The sequence below is a fragment of the Chiloscyllium punctatum genome, chromosome 50 (assembly GCF_047496795.1).
Source record: "Chiloscyllium punctatum isolate Juve2018m chromosome 50, sChiPun1.3, whole genome shotgun sequence".
In the NCBI taxonomy this organism is placed as follows: Eukaryota; Metazoa; Chordata; class Chondrichthyes; order Orectolobiformes; family Hemiscylliidae; genus Chiloscyllium; species Chiloscyllium punctatum.
Window position 1 is genome coordinate 24456823 of NC_092788.1, and position 20724 is coordinate 24477546.

The window sequence follows — 20724 nt, forward strand, 5'->3', positions numbered from 1 at the left end:
TCCATACCTCAGAAAGTAATCACTCAGTACCTCAGATAGTGCGTCCTCAATACCTCAAAAACTACTTGCTCAATATCTCAGATGGAGATCCTTCAATACCTCAGAATGGGGACTCTCAAACCTCAGGAAGTGCTCTCTCAAATCTCAGGAAGTGCTCCCTCAAACCTAAGGAAGTGCTCCCTCTATACCTCAGAAAGTGCTCCCTCAGTACCTCAGAGAGTGCTTCCTCAGTACCACAGATAGTGCAACCTCAATACGTCAGAAAGTGCTCCCTCAGTACCTGAGAAAGTGCTCCCTCAGTACCTCAGAAAGTGCTTCCTCAATACCTCAGTACCTCAGATAATGCTCCCTCAGTACCGCAGGTAGTGCATCCTCAGTACCGCAGAAAGTGCGCCGTCCATACCTCAGATAATGCTGCTTCAGTCCCTCAGATAGTGCTCTCTCAGTACCGCAGAAAGTGCGCCGTCAATACCTCAGAAAGTGCTCCCTCAGTACCTCAGACAGAGCTTCCTCAGTACCGCAGAAAGTGCGCCGTCAATACCTCAGATAATGCCGCCTCACTACCTCAGACAGTGCTCTCTCAGTACACAGATGGTGCTTCCTCAATACCTGAGAAAGTGCTCCCTCTCTACCTCAGATTGAGCTTCCTCAGTACATCAGATAATGCTTCCACAATACCTGAGAAAGTGCTCCCTCAATACCTCAGAAAGTGCTCCCTCAATACCTCAGATAGTGCACCCTCAATACCTCTGAAATTACTTGCTCAATAACTCAGAAGGAGCTCCCTCAATACCTCAGATAGTGCACCCCCATTCCCTCAGATATTGCTCCCTCAAAACCTCAGAAAGTGCTCCCTCAATACGTCAGATAGTACACACTCAATAACTCAGAAAGTGCACCCTCAATACCACATAGTGATTTCACAGGACCTCAGAAAATGCTCCCTCAATACCTCAGATAATGCTCCCTCAATGCCTCAGAAAGTGCTCCCTCGTTACCTCAGAAACTGCTTCCTCAGTACCTCAGATAGTTCTCCATCAATACCCCAGATAGTACTCCCTGAATACCTCAGAAAGTGCTCCCTCAATACCTCAGATTGTGCACCCTCAATAACTCAGATTGTGCTTCCTCAATACCTCAGAACGTGATCCCTCAATACCTCAGAAAGTGCTCCCTCAATACCTCAGAGAGTGCTCACTCAATAGCTTAGAAAATGCACACTCTATATGTCAGAAATTGCTCCCTCAGTACCTCAGATGGTGCTTGCTCAATACCTCAGAAATTGCTCCCTCAATACCTCATATAGTGCACCCTCAATAACTCAAATAGTGTTTCCTAAGTAGCTCAGAAAGTGCTCCCTCAGTACATCAGATAATGCTCCCTCAGTATGTCAGATAATACTCCCTCAGTACTCAGATGATGTTTCCTCAATACCTCAGATAGTGCTCCCCAATACCTCAGAAAGTGCTCCCTCAATATCTCAGATAGTGCACCCTCAGTACCTCAGAAAGTGCTCCCTCAATACCTCAGATAGTGCACCCTCAATACCTCAGAAAGTGTTCCCTCAATACCTCAGATAGTGCACCCTCAATACTGCAGAAAGTGCTTCCTCAGTGCCGCAGAAAGTGCTCCCTCAGTATCTCAGAAAGTCCTCCATCAGTACCTCAGATAATGCTCCCTCAGTACTCTGAAGGTGCTTCCTCAATAGCTCAGAAAGCGCATCCTCAGAACCACAGATAGTGCTCCCTCAATACATCAGAAACTGCTCCCTCAGTACCTCAAGATAGTGCACCCTCAGTACCTCAGAAATTGCTCAATCAATCCCACAGATACTGCTCCCTCAGAACCTCAGGTAGTGCTTCGTCAGTGTTTCCTCAATACCTCAGAAAGTGTGCCCTGAATACCTCAGATAGTGCTTCCACAGTATGTCAGATATTACAATCTCAATACCAGGAAGTGCTCTCTCAGGGCCTCAGATAGTGCTCCCTCAATACCTCAGAACGTGCACCCTCAATGCCACAGAAAGTGCTTCCTCAGTACCTCAGAAATCGCTACCTTAGTACCTCAGAAAGTGCTCCCTCAGTACCTCAGATAATGCTCACTCAGTACTGCAGGTAGTACTTCCTCAGGACCGCAGAAAGTGCTCCAACAATACCTCAGATAGTGCTGCTTCAGTACCTCAGTTAGGGCAACCTCAGCATCTCAGAAAGTGCTCCCTCAATACCTCAGATAGTTCCCCTTCAGTATCTCAGAAAGTGCTCCCTCAATACCTCAGATAGTGCACCCTCAATGTCTCAGATAGTGCACCCTCAATACCTCAGATAGTGCTCCCTCAGTACCTCAGAAAGTGCTCCCTCAGTACCTCAGATAGTGCACCCTTACTATCTCAGATAGTACACCCTCAATACCTCAGATAGTGCTTGCTAAGTACCTCAGAAGGTGCTCCCACAGTACCGCAGAAAGTGCTCCCTCAATACCTCAGATAATACTCCCTCAATACCTCAGAAAGTGCTCCCTCAGTACCTCAGAAACTGCTTCCTCAGTACCTCAGATAGTACTTCATCAATACATCAGATAGTACTCCCTCAATACCTCTGAAACAGCTCCCTCAATACCTCAGATAGTGCAATCTCAATAACTCAGATAGTGCTTCCTAAGTACCTCAGAAGGTGGTCCCTCAATACCTCAGAAAGTTCTCCCTCAATACTTTAGATAATGCTCCCACAATATCTCAGAAAGTGCTCTCTCAATATCTCAGATATTGCTCACTCAATACCTTAGAAAGTTCACTCTCTACGTGTCAGAAATTGCTCCCTCAGTACCTCAGATGGTGCTTGCTCTCTACCTCAGAGAGTGCTTCCTCAATATCTCAGAACGTGATCCCGCAATACCTCAGATGGTGAATCCTCTGTACCTCAGAAAGTGCTTTCTCAATACCTCAGAAAGTGCTCTCTCAGTACCTCAGAAAGTGCTCCCACAAAAACTGAAATTGTGCTTCCTCAATACCTTGGATGTGCTACGTCAATACCTCAGAAAGTGCTCTCTCTGTACCTCAGAAAGTGCACCCTCAACACCACAGAAAGTGCTTCCTCAGTACCTGAGAAAGTGCTCCCTCAGTACCTCAGAAAATACTCTCTCAGTACCATTGCTATTGCTCCCTCAGTACCGCAGGTAGTGCTTCCTCAGTACCGACCATGTGCTCCATCAATACCTCAGATAGTGCTCCCTCAGTACCCAGATGGTGCTTCCTCAATACCTCAGAAAGTACTCCCTCTCTACCTCAGATAATGCTTCCTCAGTACATCAGATAGTGCTTCCACAATACCTGAGAAAGTGCTTCCTCAATACCTCAGAAACTACTTGCTCAATACCTCAGAAGGAGCTCCCTCAATACCTCAGAAACTGCTCCCTCAATACATCAGAAAGTGCTCCCTTAATACCTCAGATAGTGCTCTCTCCGTACCTTAGAAATTGTTCCCACAATAACTCAGATAGTGCTTCTTCAGTACCTCAGATAGTGCATCATCAATACCTCAGATAGTGCTTCCTCAATACCTCAGAGAATGCTTCCTCAATGCCTCAGAACGTGATCCCGCAATACCTCAGATAGTGAACACTCAATACCTCAGATAGTGAACCCTCAATACCTCAGAAAGCACTCGCTCATCAACTCACAATGTGCTCTCTCAGTCCCTCAGAAACTGCTCCCTCAATACTTCAGAAAGTGCTCTCTCAGTACCTCAGGTAGTGCTCCCTCAATACCTAAGGAAGTGCTCCCTCAATACTTCAGAAACTACTTGCTCAATACCTCAGAAGGAGCTCCTTCAATATCTCGGGAAGTGCTACCTCAATATCTCAGATAGTGCACCCTCATAACTCAGAAATTGCTCCCTCAATACCTCAGAAAGTGCTCCCTTAATACCTCAGAATGTGCACCCTCAATACCTCAGAAACTGTTTCCTCAGTACCTGAGAAAGTGCTCCATCAGTACCTCAGATAATGCTCCCTCTGTACCTCAGACAGTGCTTCCTCAGTACCGCAGAAAGTGTGCCGTCAATAGCTCAGATAGTGCCGCCTAAATACCTCCGATAGTGCTCTCTCAGTACACAGATGGTGCTCCCTCAATACCTCAGAAAGTGTTCCCGCAATACCTCAGATAGTGCACGCTCACTAACTCAGAAAGTGCAATCTCAATACTATAGATAGTGCTTCCTCAATACCTCAGAAAGTGCTCCCTTAGTACCTCAAAGTGCTTCCTCAATACCTCAGAAGGTGCTTCCTCAATACCTCAGAAAGTGCTTCCTCAATGCCTCAGATAGTGCTCCCTCAGTACCTCAGAAAGTGCTTCCTCAATACCTCAGAAAGTGCTTCCTCAATACCTCAGAAAGTGCTCTCTCAGTACCTCAGAATGTGCTTCCTCAGTACCACAGATAGTGCTCCCTCAATACTTCATAAAGTGCTCCCTCAATACCTCAGAACGTGCTCCCTCAGTACCACAGATAGTGCTCCCTCAATACCTCAGAAACTACTTGCTCAATACCTCAGAAGGAGCTCCTTCAATACCTCGGGAAGTGCTCCCTCAATACCTCAGATAGTGCACCCTCATAACTCAGAAATTGCTCCCTCAATACCTCAGAAAATGCTTCCTTAATACCTCAGAATGTGCACCTTCAATACCACAGAAACTGTTTCCTCAGTACCTCAGAAAGTGTTCCCTCAGTACCTCAGAAAGTGCACCCTCAATACCACAGAAACTGTTTCCTCAGTACCTCAGAAAATGCTCCCTCAGTACCTCAGTTAATGCTCCCTCAGTACCGCAGGTAGTTCTTCCTCAGTACCACAGAAAGTGCGCCGTCATTACCTCAGATAGTGCACCCTCAATAACTCAGAAAGTGCACCCTCAATACCATAGATAGTGCTTCCTCAGGACCTCAGAAAGTGCTCCCTCAGTACCTCAGAAAATGCTCCCTCAATACCTCAGATAGTGCACCCTCAGTACCTTCGATAGTGCTTCGTCAGTACATCAGAAAGTGTTTCCTCAATACCTCAGAAAGTGCGCCCTGAATACCTCAGATAGTGCTTTCACAGTACCTCAGATAGTACTTCCACAGTACCTCAGATATTACACCCTCAATACGTCAGAAAGTGCCCCCTCAGTACCTCAGATAGTTCTCCTCAATACCTCAGATACTGCTTGATCAATACCTCTGAAAGTGCTTCCTCAGTACCTCAGAGTGCTTTCTCAATACCTCAGAACGTGATCCCTCAATAGCTCAGATAGTGCTTCCTCAGTACGTCAGAAAGTGCTTCCTCAGTACCACAGATAGTGCACCCTCAATATGTCAGAAAGTGCTCCCTCAGTACCTCAGATAGTGCTCCCTCAGTACCACAGATAGTGCTCCCTCAATACTTCATAAAGTGCTCCCTCAATACCTCAGAACGTGCTCCCTCAGTACCACAGATAGTGCTCCCTCAATACCTCAGAAACTACTTGCTCAATACCTCAGAAGGAGCTCCTTCAATACCTCGGGAAGTGCTCCCTCAATACCTCAGATAGTGCACCCTCAAAACTCAGAAATTGCTCCCTCAATACCTCAGAAAATGCTTCCTTCATACCTCAGAATGTGCATTTTCAATACCACAGAAACTGTTTCCTCAGTACCTCAGAAAGTGTTCCCTCAGTACCTCAGAAAGTGCACCCTCAATACCACAGAAACTGTTTCCTCAGTACCTCAGAAAGTGCTCCCTCAGTACCTCAGTTAATGCTCCCTCAGTACCGCAGGTAGTTCTTCCTCAGTACCACAGAAAGTGCGCCGTCATTACCTCAGATAGTGCACCCTCAATAACTCAGAAAGTGCACCCTCAATACCATAGATAGTGCTTCCTCAGGACCTCAGAAAGTGCTCCCTCAGTACCTCAGAAAATGCTCCCTCAATACCTCAGATAGTGCACCCTCAGTACCTTCGATAGTGCTTCGTCAGTACATCAGAAAGTGTTTCCTCAATACCTCAGAAAGTGCGCCCTGAATACCTCAGATAGTGCTTTCACAGTACCTCAGATAGTACTTCCACAGTACCTCAGATATTACACCCTCAATACGTCAGAAAGTGCCCCCTCAGTACCTCAGATAGTTCTCCTCAATACCTCAGATACTGCTTGATCAATACCTCTGAAAGTGCTTCCTCAGTACCTCAGAGTGCTTTCTCAATACCTCAGAACGTGATCCCTCAATTGCCCAGATAGTGCTTCCTCAGTACGTCAGAAAGTGCTTCCTCAGTACCACAGATAGTGCACCCTCAATACGTCAGAAAGTGCTCCCTCAGTACCTCAGATAGTGCTCCCTCAGTACCACAGATAGTGCTCCCTCAATACTTCATAAAGTGCTCCCTCAATACCTCAGAACGTGCTCCCTCAGTACCACAGATAGTGCTCCCTCAATACCTCAGAAACTACTTGCTCAATACCTCAGAAGGAGCTCCTTCAATACCTCGGGAAGTGCTCCCTCAATACCTCAGATAGTGCACCCTCATAACTCAGAAATTGCTCCCTCAATACCTCAGAAAATGCTTCCTTAATACCTCAGAATGTGCACCTTCAATACCACAGAAACTGTTTCCTCAGTACCTCAGAAAGTGTTCCCTCAGTACCTCAGAAAGTGCACCCTCAATACCACAGAAACTGTTTCCTCAGTACCTCAGAAAGTGCTCCCTCAGTACCTCAGTTAATGCTCCCTCAGTACCGCAGGTAGTTCTTCCTCAGTACCACAGAAAGTGCGCCGTCATTACCTCAGATAGTGCACCCTCAATAACTCAGAAAGTGCACCCTCATTACCTCAGATAGTACACCCTCAGTACCTTCGATAATGCTTCGTCAGTACATCAGATAGTGTTTCCTCAATACCTCAGAAAGTGCGCCCTGAATACCTCAGATAGTGCTTTCACAGTACCTCAGATAGTACTTCCACAGTACCTCAGATATTACACCCTCAATACGTCAGAAAGTGCCCCCTCAGTACCTCAGATAGTTCTCCTCAATACCTCAGATACTGCTTGATCAATACCTCTGAAAGTGCTTCCTCAGTACCTCAGAGTGCTTTCTCAATACCTCAGAACGTGATCCCTCAATAGCTCAGATAGTGCTTCCTCAGTACGTCAGAAAGTGCTTCCTCAGTACCAAAGATAGTGCACCCTCAATACGTCAGAAAGTGCTCCCTCAGTACCTCAGATAGTGCTCCCTCAATACATCAGAAAGTAGTCGCTCAATACCTGAGAAGGAGCTCCCTCAATACCTCAGAAAGTGCTCTCTCAAACCTCAGGAAGTCCTCCCTCAATACCTCAGACAATGCAATCTCAATAACTCGGATAGTGCTTCCTAAATTCCTCAGAAGGTGGTACCTCAATGCCTCAGAAAGGTCCCCCCCAAAACTTTAGATAATGCTCCCACAATACCTCAGAAGGTGCTCCCTCAATACCTCAGGGAGTGCTCACTCAATACCTTAGAAAGTGCACCCTCTATATGTCAGAAAGTGCTCCCTCAGTACCTCAGATAGTGTTCCCTCAATATCTCAGATAGTGCTCCCTCAATACCTCAGAAAGTGCACCCTTAATACCTCAGAAAGTGCTCCCTCAGTACCTTGGAAAGTACTCCCTCAGTACCACAGATGATGCTCCCTCAGTACCTCAGATAGTGCTTCCTCAGATCCTCAGAAATTGCTCCCTCAATACCTCAGAATGTGCTCCCTCAATACCTCAGATAGTGCTCCCCAATACCTTAGATAGTGCTCCCCAATACATCAGATAGTGCTCCCTCAATACCTCAGAAAGTGCTCCCGCAGTACCTCAGATAGTGCTCCCTCAGTTCCTCAGATAGTGCTCCCTCAACACCTCAGAAAGAGCTTCATCCATACCTCAGAAAGTGCTCCCTCAATGCCTCAGAAAGTGCTTCCTCAATGCCTCAGAAATTGCTTCCTCAATGCCTCAGAAAGTGCTCCCTCACTACCTCAGAAAGTCCTCCCTCAATACCTCAGATAGTGCTTCCTAAGTACCTCAGAAGGTGCTCCCACAATACCTCAGAAAGTGCTCCCTCAATTCCTCAGAGAGTGCTCACTGAATACCTTAGAAAGTGCACCCTCTATATGTCAGATAGTGCTCCCTCAGTACCTCAGATCTCCGTCCCGCAATACCTTGGAAATTGAATTAGATTAGATTAGATTAGATTACTTACAGTGTGGAAACAGGCCCTTCGGCCCAACAAGTCCACACCGCCCCGCCGAAGCGCAACCCACCCATACCCCTACATCTACCCCTTACCTAACACTACGGGCAATTTAGCATGGCCAATTCACCTGACTGGCACATCTTTGGACTGTTGCTCCCACAATACCTCCAAAAGTGCTTCCTCAATACCACAGGTAGTGCACCTTCAGTACCTCAGATAGTGCACACCCAATACCTCAGAAAGTGCTACCTCAATACCTCAGAAAGTGCACCCTTAATACCTCAGAAAGTACTCCCTCAATACCTCAAACTTGTGCTGCCTCAGTTCCTCAGATTGTGCTCCCTCAATACGTCATAAAGTGCTTCCTCAGTACCTCAGATAGTGCTTCAATACCTCAGATAGATCTTCCTCAATACCTCTGATTGTGCTCCCTCAGTACCTCAGATAGTGCTTGCTAAATACCTCAGAAAGTGTTCCCTCTGTACCTCAGATAGTGCTTCCTCAGTACATCAGATAGTGGTTCCTCAATACCTCAGACAGTGCTCCCTCAATACCTCAGAAGGTGCTCCCTCAATACCTCAGATAGTGCACCTTTAGTACCTCAGAAAATGCTCCCTCAATACCTCAGAAAAGGCTCCCTCAATGCCTCAGATAGTGCTTCCTAAGTAGCTCAGAAGGTGTTCCCTCAATATCTCAGATAGTGCACACTCAGTACCACAGATAGTGCTCCCTCAATACCTCAGAATGTGCTCCCCCAATACCTCAGATAGAGCACTCTCATTACCTCAGAATGTGTTTCCTCAATACCTCATATAGTGCTCCCTCAATACATCTGATAGTGCTCCCTCAATACCTCAGAAGGTGCTCCCTCAATACCTCAAATTAGTGCTGCCTCAGTACCTCAGAAAGTGCTCCCTCAATATGTCATATAGTGCTTCCTCAACACCTCAGATAGATCTTCCTCAATACCTCTGATTGTGCTCCCTCATTACCTCAGATAGTGCTCCCTCAATACCTCAGAAGGAGCTCCCTCAATACCTCAGCAAGTGTTCCCTCAATATCACAGATAGTGCACACTCAGTACCTCAGAAAGTGCTCCCTCAATACCTCAGAAATTTCTCCCTCAATACCTCAAATAGTTCACCCTCAATACGCCAGAAAGTGCTCCCTCAATACCTCAGATAGTGCAACCACAATAACTCAGAAAGTGTTCCCTCAGTACCTCAGAAAATGCTCCCCCAGTACCTCAGATATCCGTCCCTCAATACCTCCAAAACTACTCCCTCAATACCTCAGGTAGTGCTCCCTCAGTACCTCTGATATCTCAGACAGTGCTCTCTCAATATCTCAGTAGTGCTTCCTCAGTGCCTCAGATAGTGCACCCTCAGTACTCACATGGTGCTTCCTCAATATCTCAGAAAGTTCTCGCTCAATACCTCAGAGGGAGCACCCTCAATACCTCAGAAAGTGCTTACTCTGTACCACAGATAGTGCACCCTCAATACGTCAGAAAGTGCTCCCTCAGTACCTCAGATAGTGCTTCCTCAATATCTCAGAAAGTTCTCGCTCAATACCTCAGAGGGAGCACCCTCAATAACTCAGAAAGTGTTCCCTCAATACCTCAGATAGTGTACACTCTGTACTTCAGACAGTGCTTCCTCAGTACTCAGACAGTGCTCCCTCAGTAGCTCAGAAAGTGCTTACTCAATACCTCAGAAAGTGCTCCCGCAGTACCTCAGAAAATTGCTTCCTCAATACCTCAGAAAGTGCTTGCTCAATACCTCAGAAAGTACTCCCTCAATACTTCAGATAGTGCTTCCTCAGTACTTCAGATACCTCAGAAAGTACTCCCTCAATACCTCAGATAGTCCGTCCCTCATTACCTCAAAAAGTGCTCCCTCAGTTCCGCATATAGTGCTCCCTGAGCACCTTAGCTCGCGCACCTTCAGTACTTCAGAAAATGCTCCATCAATACCTCAGATAGTACACCCTCAGTACATCAGAAATTGTTCCCTCACTACCTCAGAAAGTGCTCCCTCAATACCTCAGAAAAGGCTTCCACAATATCTAAGAAAGTGCTCCCTCAGTATCTCAGATAGTGCTTCCTACGTACCTCAGAAGGTGCTCCCTCAATACCTTAGAAAGTGCTCCCTCCATGCTTTAGATAATGGTCTCACAATACCTCAGAAAGTGCTCCCTCAATACCTCAGATAGTGCACACTCTGTACTTCAGACAGTGCTTCCTCAGTGCTCAGACAGTGCTCTCTCAATACCTCAGATAGTGCACACGCAGAACCTCAGACAGGGCACCCTCAATACGGCAGAAACTGGTCCCACAGTACCTCAGATAGTGCTTCCACAATACCTCAGAAAATACTCACTCAATACCTCAGGAGTTCCCTTAATACCTCAGATAGTGCTCCCTCAATACCTCAGATAGTACACCCTTAGTGCCTCAGTAATTGCTCCCTCAATACCTCAGATAGTGCACCCTCAATACCTCAGAAAGTGCTTCCTCAGTACCGCAGAAAGTGCGTCCTCAATACCTCAGATAGTGCTTCGTCAGAACCTCAGAAAGTGCTACCTCAATACCTCAGATAGTGATTCCTCAGATCCTCAAAAATTGCTCCCTGAATACCACAGATTGTGCTTCCTCAATACCTCAGAAAGGGCACCCTTAATACCTCAGAAAGTACTTCTTCAGCACCACAGATAATGCTCCCTCAATACCTCAGAGTGTGATCGCTCAATACCTCAGATAGTGTTCCTCAATACCTCACATAGATCTCCCTCAATACCTCAGAGAGTGCTCCCTCAGTACCTCAGGCAGTGCTTCCTCAGTACCTCAGAAAGCACTCCCTCAATACTTGAGTTATTGCACACTCAGTACCTCACGTAGTGCTTCCGCATTACCTGAGAAAGTGCTCCCACAATACCTCAGATAGTGTTCCTTAATGCCTCAGATGGATCTCCCTCAATACCTCAGAAAATGTCCGCTCAACCTCAGAGAGTGCTTCCTCAGTACATCAGATAGTGCCTCCTCAATACTTCAGAAAGTGCTCCCTCAATACCTCAGGGAATGCTTCCTCAGTAAATCAAATAGTGCTTCCTCAATACCTCAGATAGTACTTCCTCAGTACCTCAGATAGTGCTTGCTCACCACCACAGAGAGTACTCCCTCAGTACCTCAGAAAGTACTCCCTCAATACCTCAGACAGTGCTCCCTCAGTACCTCAGATAGTGCTACCTCATTACCTCAGAGAGTGCTCCCTCAGCACTCACATTGTACTTCCTCAATACCTCAGAAAGTGCTCCCTCGGTACCACAGATAGTGCACACTCAGTACGTCAGCAAGTGCTCCCTCATGACCTCAGAAGGAGTACCCACAATACCTCAGAAAGTGCTCCCTCAATATCTCAGATAGTGCTCCCCATGCCTTGGATTTTGCTCCCTCAATACCTCAGAAAGTGCTCCCTCAATACCTCAGATAGTACTCCCCCAATACCTCAAATAGTGCTCCCTCAATACCTCAGAAAGTGCTACCTTAGTACCTCATATAATGCTCACTCAATAGCTCAGAAAGTGCTCACTCAATACCTCAGAAAGTGGTACCTCAGTACATCAGATAGTGCTCCCTCAGTTCTTCAGAAACTGCTCCCTCAATACCTCAGATAGATCTCCCTCAATACCTCAGAGAGTGCTCCCTCAGTACCTCAGGCAATGCTTGCTCAATACCTCAGAAAGTGCTCCCTCACTGCCTGAGATATTGCTCCCTCAGTACCTCACTTAGTGCTTGCTCATTACCTCAGAAAGGACACCCTCAGTACCTCAGATAGTGCTTCCTCAATACCTCATAAGTGCTCACTCAATACCCGAGATATTGCACCCTCAGTACCTCAGATAGTGCTTGCTCAATACCTCAGACAGTACTCCCTCAGTATCTCAGATTGTGCTTCCTCAATACCTCAGAAAGTGCTCCCTCAATATCTCAGAGAGTGCTTCCTCAGTACCTCAGATAGTGCTCGCTCAGTACCTCAGAAAGTACTCCCTCAGTACCTCAGAAAGTACCCCCTCAATACCTCAGATAGTGCTTCGTCAGTTCCTCAGATAGTGCACACCCAATACCTCAGAAAGGGCTCCCTCTGTACCTCAGATTGTCCGTCCCTCATTACCTCAGTTCGTGATCCTTCAATACCTCAGATAGTGCTCGCTGAATACCTTAGACTGCGCACCTTCAGTATATCAGAAAATGCTCGATCAATACCTCCGATAGTATACCCTCAGTACCTCAGAAAGTGCTCCCTCAACACCTCAGATAGTGTTCCTCAATACCTTCAGATAGTGTTCCTCAATACCTCAGAGAGATCTCCCTCAATACCTCAGAGAGATCTCCCTCAATACCTCAGAGAGTGCTCCCTCAGTACCTCAGGCAATGCTTGCTCAATACCTTAGAAAGTGCTCCCTCAGTACCTGAGACATTGCTCCCTCAGTAACTCACATAGTGCTTGCTCAATACCTCTGAAAGTACTCCCTCAGTATCGCAGATGGTACTTACTCAATACCTCAGATAGTGCTCCCCATGCCTTAGATTTTGCTCCCTCAATACCTCAGAAAGTGCTCCCTCAATACTGCAGATAGAACACCCAATACCTCAAATAGTGCTCCCTCAATACCTCAGATAGTGCTCCCCCAATACCTCATATAGTGCTCCCTCAATACCTTAGAATGTGCTACCTCAGTACTCATATAATGCTCACTCAATAGCTCAGAAAGTGCTCACTCAATACCTCAGAAAGTGCTCCCTCTGTACATCAGAAAATTGCTTCCTCAATAAATCAGAAAGTGCTCCCTCAGTACCTCAAATAGTGCTCCCTCAATACTTCAGATAGTGTTCCTCAATACCTCAGATAGATCTCCCTCAATACCTCAGAAAGTGCTCCCTCAGTGCCTCAGGCAATGCTTGCTCAATACCTTAGAAAGTGCTCCCTCAGTACCTCAGAGAGTGCTTCATCAGTACATCAGAAAGTGCTTCCTCAATACCTCAGTAAGTGCTCCCTCAATACCCGAGATATTGCACCCTCAATGCCTCAGATAGTGCTTGCTCAATACCTCAGACAGTATTCCCTCAGAATCTCAGATAGTGCTTCCTCAATACCTCAGAAAGTGCTCCCTCAGTACCTCAGAGACTGCTTCTTCAGCAAATCAAATAGTGCTTCCTCAATACCTCAGAAAGTGCTCCCTCAATACCTCAGAAAGTACTCCCTCAGTACCTCAGAATGTACTCCCTCAATACCTCAGATAGTGCTTCCTCAGTTCCTCAAATATTGCACACCCAATACCTCAGAAAGGGCTCCCTCTGTACCTCAGATTGTCAGTCCCTCATTACCTCAGTAAGTGCTCCCTCAATACCTCAGATAGTGCTCCCTGAATACCTTAGACAGCGCACCTTCAGTATCTCAGAAAATGCTCCATCAATACCTCAGATAGTACACTCTCAATACCTCAGAAAGTGCTGCCACAATCCCTCAGATAGTGCTCCCTCAATACCTTCAGATAGTGTTCCTCAATACCTCAGAGAGATCTCCCTCAATACCTCAGAGAGTGCTCCCTGAGTACCTGAGATATTGCTCCCTCAGTACCTCACTTAGTGCTTGCTCAATACCTCAGAAAGTAGACCCTCAGTATTTCAGATACTGCTTCCTCAATACCACAGAAAGTGCTCCCTCAGTACCTCAGGGAGTGCTTCTTCAGCAAAACAAATAGTGCTTCCGCAATACCTCGGAAATGGCTCCCTCAATACCTCAGTATTGCTCCCTCAGTACCTCATATAGTGCTTCCTCAATTCCTCAGATAGTGCTCCCTCAATACCTCAAATAGTGCTCCCTGAATACCTTAGACAGCGCACCTTCAGTAACTCAGAAAATGCTCCATCAATACCTCAGATAGTACACCCTCAGTACCTCAGAAAGTGCTCCCTCAATACATCAGGTAGTGCACCGTCAATACCTCAGAAAAGGCTCCCTCAATACCTCAGGTAGTGAACCCTCAATAACTCAGATAGTGCTTCCTAAGTCCCTCAGAAGGTTCTCCCTCAATACCTCAGAAAGTGCTCCCTCAATACATTAGAAAATGCTCCCACAATACCTCAGTAAGTACTCCGTCAATACCTCAGATAGTGCTCCCTCAATACCTCAGAAAGTGCTTCCTCAGTACTTCAGATAGTGCACACTCTGTACTTCAGGCAGTGCTTCCTCAGTACTCAGACAGTGCTTTCTCAATAACTAAGATAGTGCACCCTCAATACCTCAGATAGTGCTCCCTCAGTATCACAGAAAGTGCTCCCTCAATACATCAGATAATGCTCCCTCAGTATGTCAGATAATACTCTCTCAGTCCCTCAGATATTGCTTCCTCAATACCACAGAAAGTACTCCCTCAATACCTCATTTCGAGCCTCCTCAGTTTCTCAGATAGTGCTCACACAATACCTCAGAAATGGCTCCCACAGTACCTCAGATAGTGCACCATCAGTACCTCAGAAAATGCTCGCTCAATACCTCAGACAGTGCACGCTCAATAACTCAGATAGTGCTTCCTCAGTAACTCAGATAGTGCTCCCTCAGTTTTCTTTTTGTGCTTCCTCAATACATCAGAAAGTGCTTCCTCGGTACCACAGGTCGTGCACTCTCAATAGCTCAGATTGTGCTCACTCAAAACCTCAGAAAGCCCTCGCTCAATACCTCAGAAGGAGCACCCTCAATATCTCAGAAGGAACACCCTCAATACCTCAGAAAGCACTCCCTCAAAACCTCAGAAAGTGCTTCCTCAGTACCACAGAAAGTGCTCCCTCAGTACATCAGATTATGCTCCCTCAGTATGCCAGATAATGCTCCCTCAGTACCTCAGATAATGCTTCCTCAATACCTCAGAAAGTGCTCCCTCAATACCTCAGTAATTGCTCCCTCAATACCTCAGGAAGTGCTCCCTCAATACTTCAGATAGTCCTCACTCAATACCTTAGAAAGTGCTCCCTCAATACGTCAGATAGTGCACACTCTGTACTTCAGGCAGTGCTTCCTCACAACTTAGAAATTGCTCCCTCAATACGTCGGACAGTGGTTCCTTAATATGTCAGAAAGTGCTCCCTCAGTACCTCAGATCGTGCTTTCTCAATAGCTCAGAAAATACTCACTCAATACCTCAGAAGGAGCTCCCCCAATACCTCAGATAGTGCTCCCTCAATACCCTCAGATAGTGTTCCTCAATACCTCAGAGAGATCTCCCTCAATACCTCAGAGAGTGCTCCCTCAGTACCTCAGGCAATGCTTGCTCAATACCTCAGAAAGTGCTCCCTCAGTACCTGAGATATTGCTCCCTCAGTACCTCACTTAGTGCTTGCTCATTACCTCAGAAAGGACACGCTCAGTACCTCAGATAGTGCTTCCTCAATACCTCTGTAAGTGCTCCCTCAATACCCGAGAAATTGCGCCCTCAGTACCTCACATAATGCTTGCTCAATACCTCAGACAGTACTCCCTCAGTATCTCAGATAGTCCTTCCTCAAAACCTCAGAAAGTGCTCCCTCAGTACCTCAGAGAGTGCTTATTCAGCAAATCAAATAGTGCTTCCTCAATACCTCAGATATTGCTCCCTCAGTACCTCATATAGTGCATCCTCAATACCTCAGAAAGTGCTCCATCAGTACCTCAGATAGTGCACCCTCAATACCTCAGAAAGTGCTCCCTCACTATTTCAGAAAGTGCTTCCTCAGTACCTCAGATAGTGCTCCCGCAATACCTCAGTAATTGCTCCCTCACCACCTCAGAAAGTGCTCCCTCAATACCTCAGATAGTGCACCCTCAATACCTCAGATTGTGCACCCTCAATACCTCAGTTATTGCTCCCTCACTACCTCAGAACATGCTCCCTCAGTACCTCAGAAAATGCTCCATCAGAATGTCAGATAATCCTCCCTCAGTACCTCAGATAGTGCTTCCTCAGTACCTCAGATAATGCTCCCTCAGTACCTTAGAAAGTGCTTCATCACTACCTCAGATAGCGCTTCCTCAATATCTCAAAAGGTGCACCCTCAATACCTCAGAAAGTGCTCCCTCAATACATTAGAAAAAGCTCCCACAATGCCTCAGTAAGTACTCCGTCAATACCTCAGATAGTGCTCACTCAATACTTCAGAAAGTGCTCCCTCAATACCACCGATAGTGCATCCTCAATACCTCAGAAAGTGCTTCCTCAGTACTTCGGATAGTGCACACTCTGTACTTCAGGCAGTGCTTCCTCAGTACTCAGACAGTGCTCCCTCAATACCTAAGATAGTGCAACCTCAATACCTCAGATAGTGCTCCCGCAGTATCACAGAAAGTGCTCCCTCAGTACATCAGATAATGCTCCCTCAGTATGTCAGATAATGCTCTCTCAGTCCCTCAGATATTGCTTCCTCAATACCTCAGAAAGTGCTCCCTCAATACCTCAGATAGTACTTCCTCAGTCCCTCAGATAGTTCTTGCTCAATACCACAGAAAGTACTCCCTCAGTGCCTCAGAAAGTACTCCTCCATACCGCATTTCGAGCTTCCTCAGTTTCTCAGATAGTGCACACACAATACCTCAGAAATGGCTCCCACAGTACCTCAGATAGTGCACCATCAGGACATCAGAAAATGCTCCCTCAATACCTCCGACAGTGCACGCTCAATAACTCAGATAGTGCTTCCTCAGTAACTCAGGTAGTGCTCCCTCAGTTTTCTTTTTGTGCTTCCTCAATACATCAGAAAGTGCTTCCTCGGTACCACAGGTCGTGCACTCTCAATAGCTCAGATTGTGCTCCCTCAATACCTCAGAAAGCCCTCACCCAATACCTCAGAAGGAGCACCCTCAATGTCTCAGAAGGAACACCCTCAATACCTCAGAAAGCACTCCCTCAAAACCTCAGAAAGTGCTTCCTCAGTATAACAGAAAGTGCTCCCTCAGTACATCAGATAATGCTTCCTCAGTATGCCAGATAATGCTCCCTCAGTACCTCAGATAATGCTTCCTCAATACCTCAGAAAGTGCTCCCTCAATACCTCAGTAATTGCTCCCTCAATACCTCAGAAAGTGCTCCCTCAATACCTCAGATAGTCCTCACTCAATACCTTAGAAAGTGCTCCCTCAATACGTCAGATAGTGCACACTCTGTACTTCAGGCAGTGCTTCCTCACAACTCAGAAATTGCTCCCTCAATACGTCGGACAGTGGTTCCTTAATATGTCAGAAAGTGCTCCCTCAGTACCTCAGATCGTGCTTTCTCAATAGCTCAGAAAATACTCGCTCAATACCTCAGCAGGAGCTTCCCCAATACCTCAGATAGTGCTCCCTCAATACCTCAGAAAGTGCTCCCTCAATACCTCATAAAGTGCTTCATCAGTACATCAGAAAGTGCTTCCTCAATACCTCAGTAAGTGCTCCCGAAATACCTGAGATATTGCACCCTCAATGCCTCAGATAGTGCTTGCTGAATACCTCAGACAGTACTCCCTCTGTATCTCAGATAGTGCTTCCTTAATACCTCAGAAAGTGCTCCCTCAGTACCTCAGAGAGTGCTTCCTCAGCAAATCAAACAGTGCTTCCTCAATACCTCAGAAAGTTCTCCCTCAATACCTCAGAAAGTACTCCCTCAATACCTCAGAAAGTGCTCCCTCAGTACCACAGATAATGCTCCCTCAATAGCTCAGATAGTGCTTCTTCAATACCTCAGAAAGTGCTACCTCAGTACTCATATAATGCTCACTCAATGGCTCAGAAAGTGCTCACTCAATACCTCAGAAAGTGCTCCCACAGTACATCAGATAGTGCTCCCTCAATACTTCAGATAGTGCTCCTCAATACCTCAGATAGATCTCCCTCAATACCTCAGAGAGGGCTCGTTCAGTGCCTCAGGCAATGCTTGCTCAATACCTCAGAAAGTGCTCCCTCAGTACCTCAGAGAGTGTTTCATCAGTACATCAGAAAGTGCTTCCTCAATACCTCAGTAAGTGCTCCCTCAATACCCGAGATATTGCACCCTCAATGTCTCAGATAGTGCTTGCCGAATACCTCAGACAGTACTCCCTCAGTATCTCAGATAGTGCTTCCTCAATACCTCAGAAAGTTCTTCCTCAATACCTCAGAAACTACTCCCTCAGTACCTCAGAACGTACTCCCTCAATACCTCAGATAGTGCTTCCTCAGTTCCTCAGATAGTGCACACCCAATATGTCAGAAAGGGCTCCCTCTGTACCTTAGATTGTCAGTCCCTCAATACCTCAGATAGTGCTCCCTGAATACCTTAGACAGCGCACCTTCAGTATCTCAGAAAGTGCTCCATCAATACCTCAGATAGTACTCTCTCAATACCTCAGAAAGTGCTCCCGCAATCCCACAGATAGTGCTCCCTCAATACCTTCAGATAGTGTTCCTCAATACCTCAGATAGATCTCCCTCAATACCTCAGAGAGTGCTCCCTCAGTACCTCAGGCAATGCTTGCTCAATACCTCAGAAAGTGCTCCCTCAGTACCTGAGATATTGCTACCTCAGTACCTCACTTAGTGCTTGCTCAATACCTCAGGAAATGCACCCTCAGTACCTCAGATAGTGCTTCCTCAATACCTCAGTAAGTGCTCCCTCAATACCCGAGATAGTGCACCCTCAGTACCTCAGATAGTGCTTGCTCAATACCTCAGACAGTACTTCCTCAGTACCTCAGATAGTGCTCCCTCAATACCTCAGAAAGTGCTCCATCAGTACCTCAGATAGTGAACCCTCAATACCTCAGAAAGTGCTCCCTCACTACCACAGAAAGTGATCCCTCAATACCTCAGTAATTGCTCCCTCACCACCTCAGAAAGTGCTCCCTCAATACCTCAGATAGGGCACCCTCAATACCTCAGTTATTGCTCCCTCACTACCTCAGAAAGTGCTCCCTCACTACCTCAGATTGTGCACCCTCAATACCTCAGAAAGTGCTTCCTCAGTACCACAAAAAGTGTTCCCTCAGTACCTCAGAAAATACTCCATCAGTATGTCAGATAATCCTCCCTCAGTACCTCAGATAGTGCTTCCTCACTACCTCAGATAATGCTCCCTCTGTACCTTAGAAAGTGCTTCATCACTACTTCAGATAGCGCTTCCTCAATATCTCAAAAGGTGCACCCTCAATACCTCAGAAAGTGCTCCCTCAAAACATTAGAAAATGCTCCCACAATACCTCAGTAAGTACTCCGTCAATACCTCAGATAGTGCTCACTCAATACTTCAGAAAGTGCTCCCTCAATACCTCAGATAGTGCACCCTCAATACCTCAGAAAGTGCTTCCTCAGTACTTCAGATAGTGCACACTCTGTACTTCAGGGAGTGCTTCCTCAGTACTCGGACAGTGCTCGCTCAATAACTAAGATAGTGCACACTCAATACCTCAGATAGTGCTCCTTCAGTATCACAGAAAGTGCTCCCTCAGTACATCAGATAATGCTCCCTCAGTATGTCAGATAATGCTCTCTCAGTCCCTCAGATATTGCTTCCTCAGTACCTCAGAAAGTGCTCCCTCCATACCTCAGAGAGTTCTCACTCAATATCTTAGAAAGTGCTCCCTCAATACGTCAGATAGTGCACACTCTGTAATTCAGGCAGTGCTTCCTCACAACTCAGACATTGCTCCCTCAATAGGTCGGACAGTGCTTCCGTAATACGTCAGAAAGTGCTCCCTCTGTACCTCAGATAATGCTCCCTCAGTACCTCAGAGAGTGCTTCGTCAGAACCTCAGAAAGTGCTGCCTCAATACCTCAGATAATGTTCCATCAGTATGTCAGATAATGCTTTCTCAGTACCTCAGATAGTGCTTCCTCCGTACCTCAGAAAGTGCTCCCTCAATACCTCAGAAAGTGCTTCCTCAGTACCTCTGATAATTGTCCCTCAGTACCTTAGAGAGTGCTTCATCACTACCTCAGATAGCGCTTCCTCAATACCTCAAAAAGTGCACCCTCAATACCTCAGAAAGTGCTCCCTCAGTACCTCAGAAAGTGCTCCCTCAATACCTCAGTTAGTGCTCCCCCATACCTAAGATAGTGCGCCCTCAATAACTCAGAAAGGGCTCCCTCAATACCTCAGATAGTGCTCCCTTTATACCTCAAAAAGTGTTCACGCAATACCTCAGAATGTGTTCCCTCAATACCTCCGATAGTGCACCCTCAATACCTCAGAAAATGCTTCCTCAGTACCACAGAATGTGCTCCCTCAGTATGTCAGATAATGCTCCCTCAGTACCTCAGAAATTGCTTCCTCAATACCTCAGAAAGAGCTCCCTCAATACCTCAGATAGTACTTCCTCAGAACCGCAGATAGTGCTTGCTGAATACCACAGAAAGTACTCCCTCAGTACCTCAGAAAGTACTCCCTCAATACCGCATTTCGAGCTTCCTCAGTTTCTCAGATAGTGCACACACAATACCTCAGAAATGGCTCCCACAGTACCTC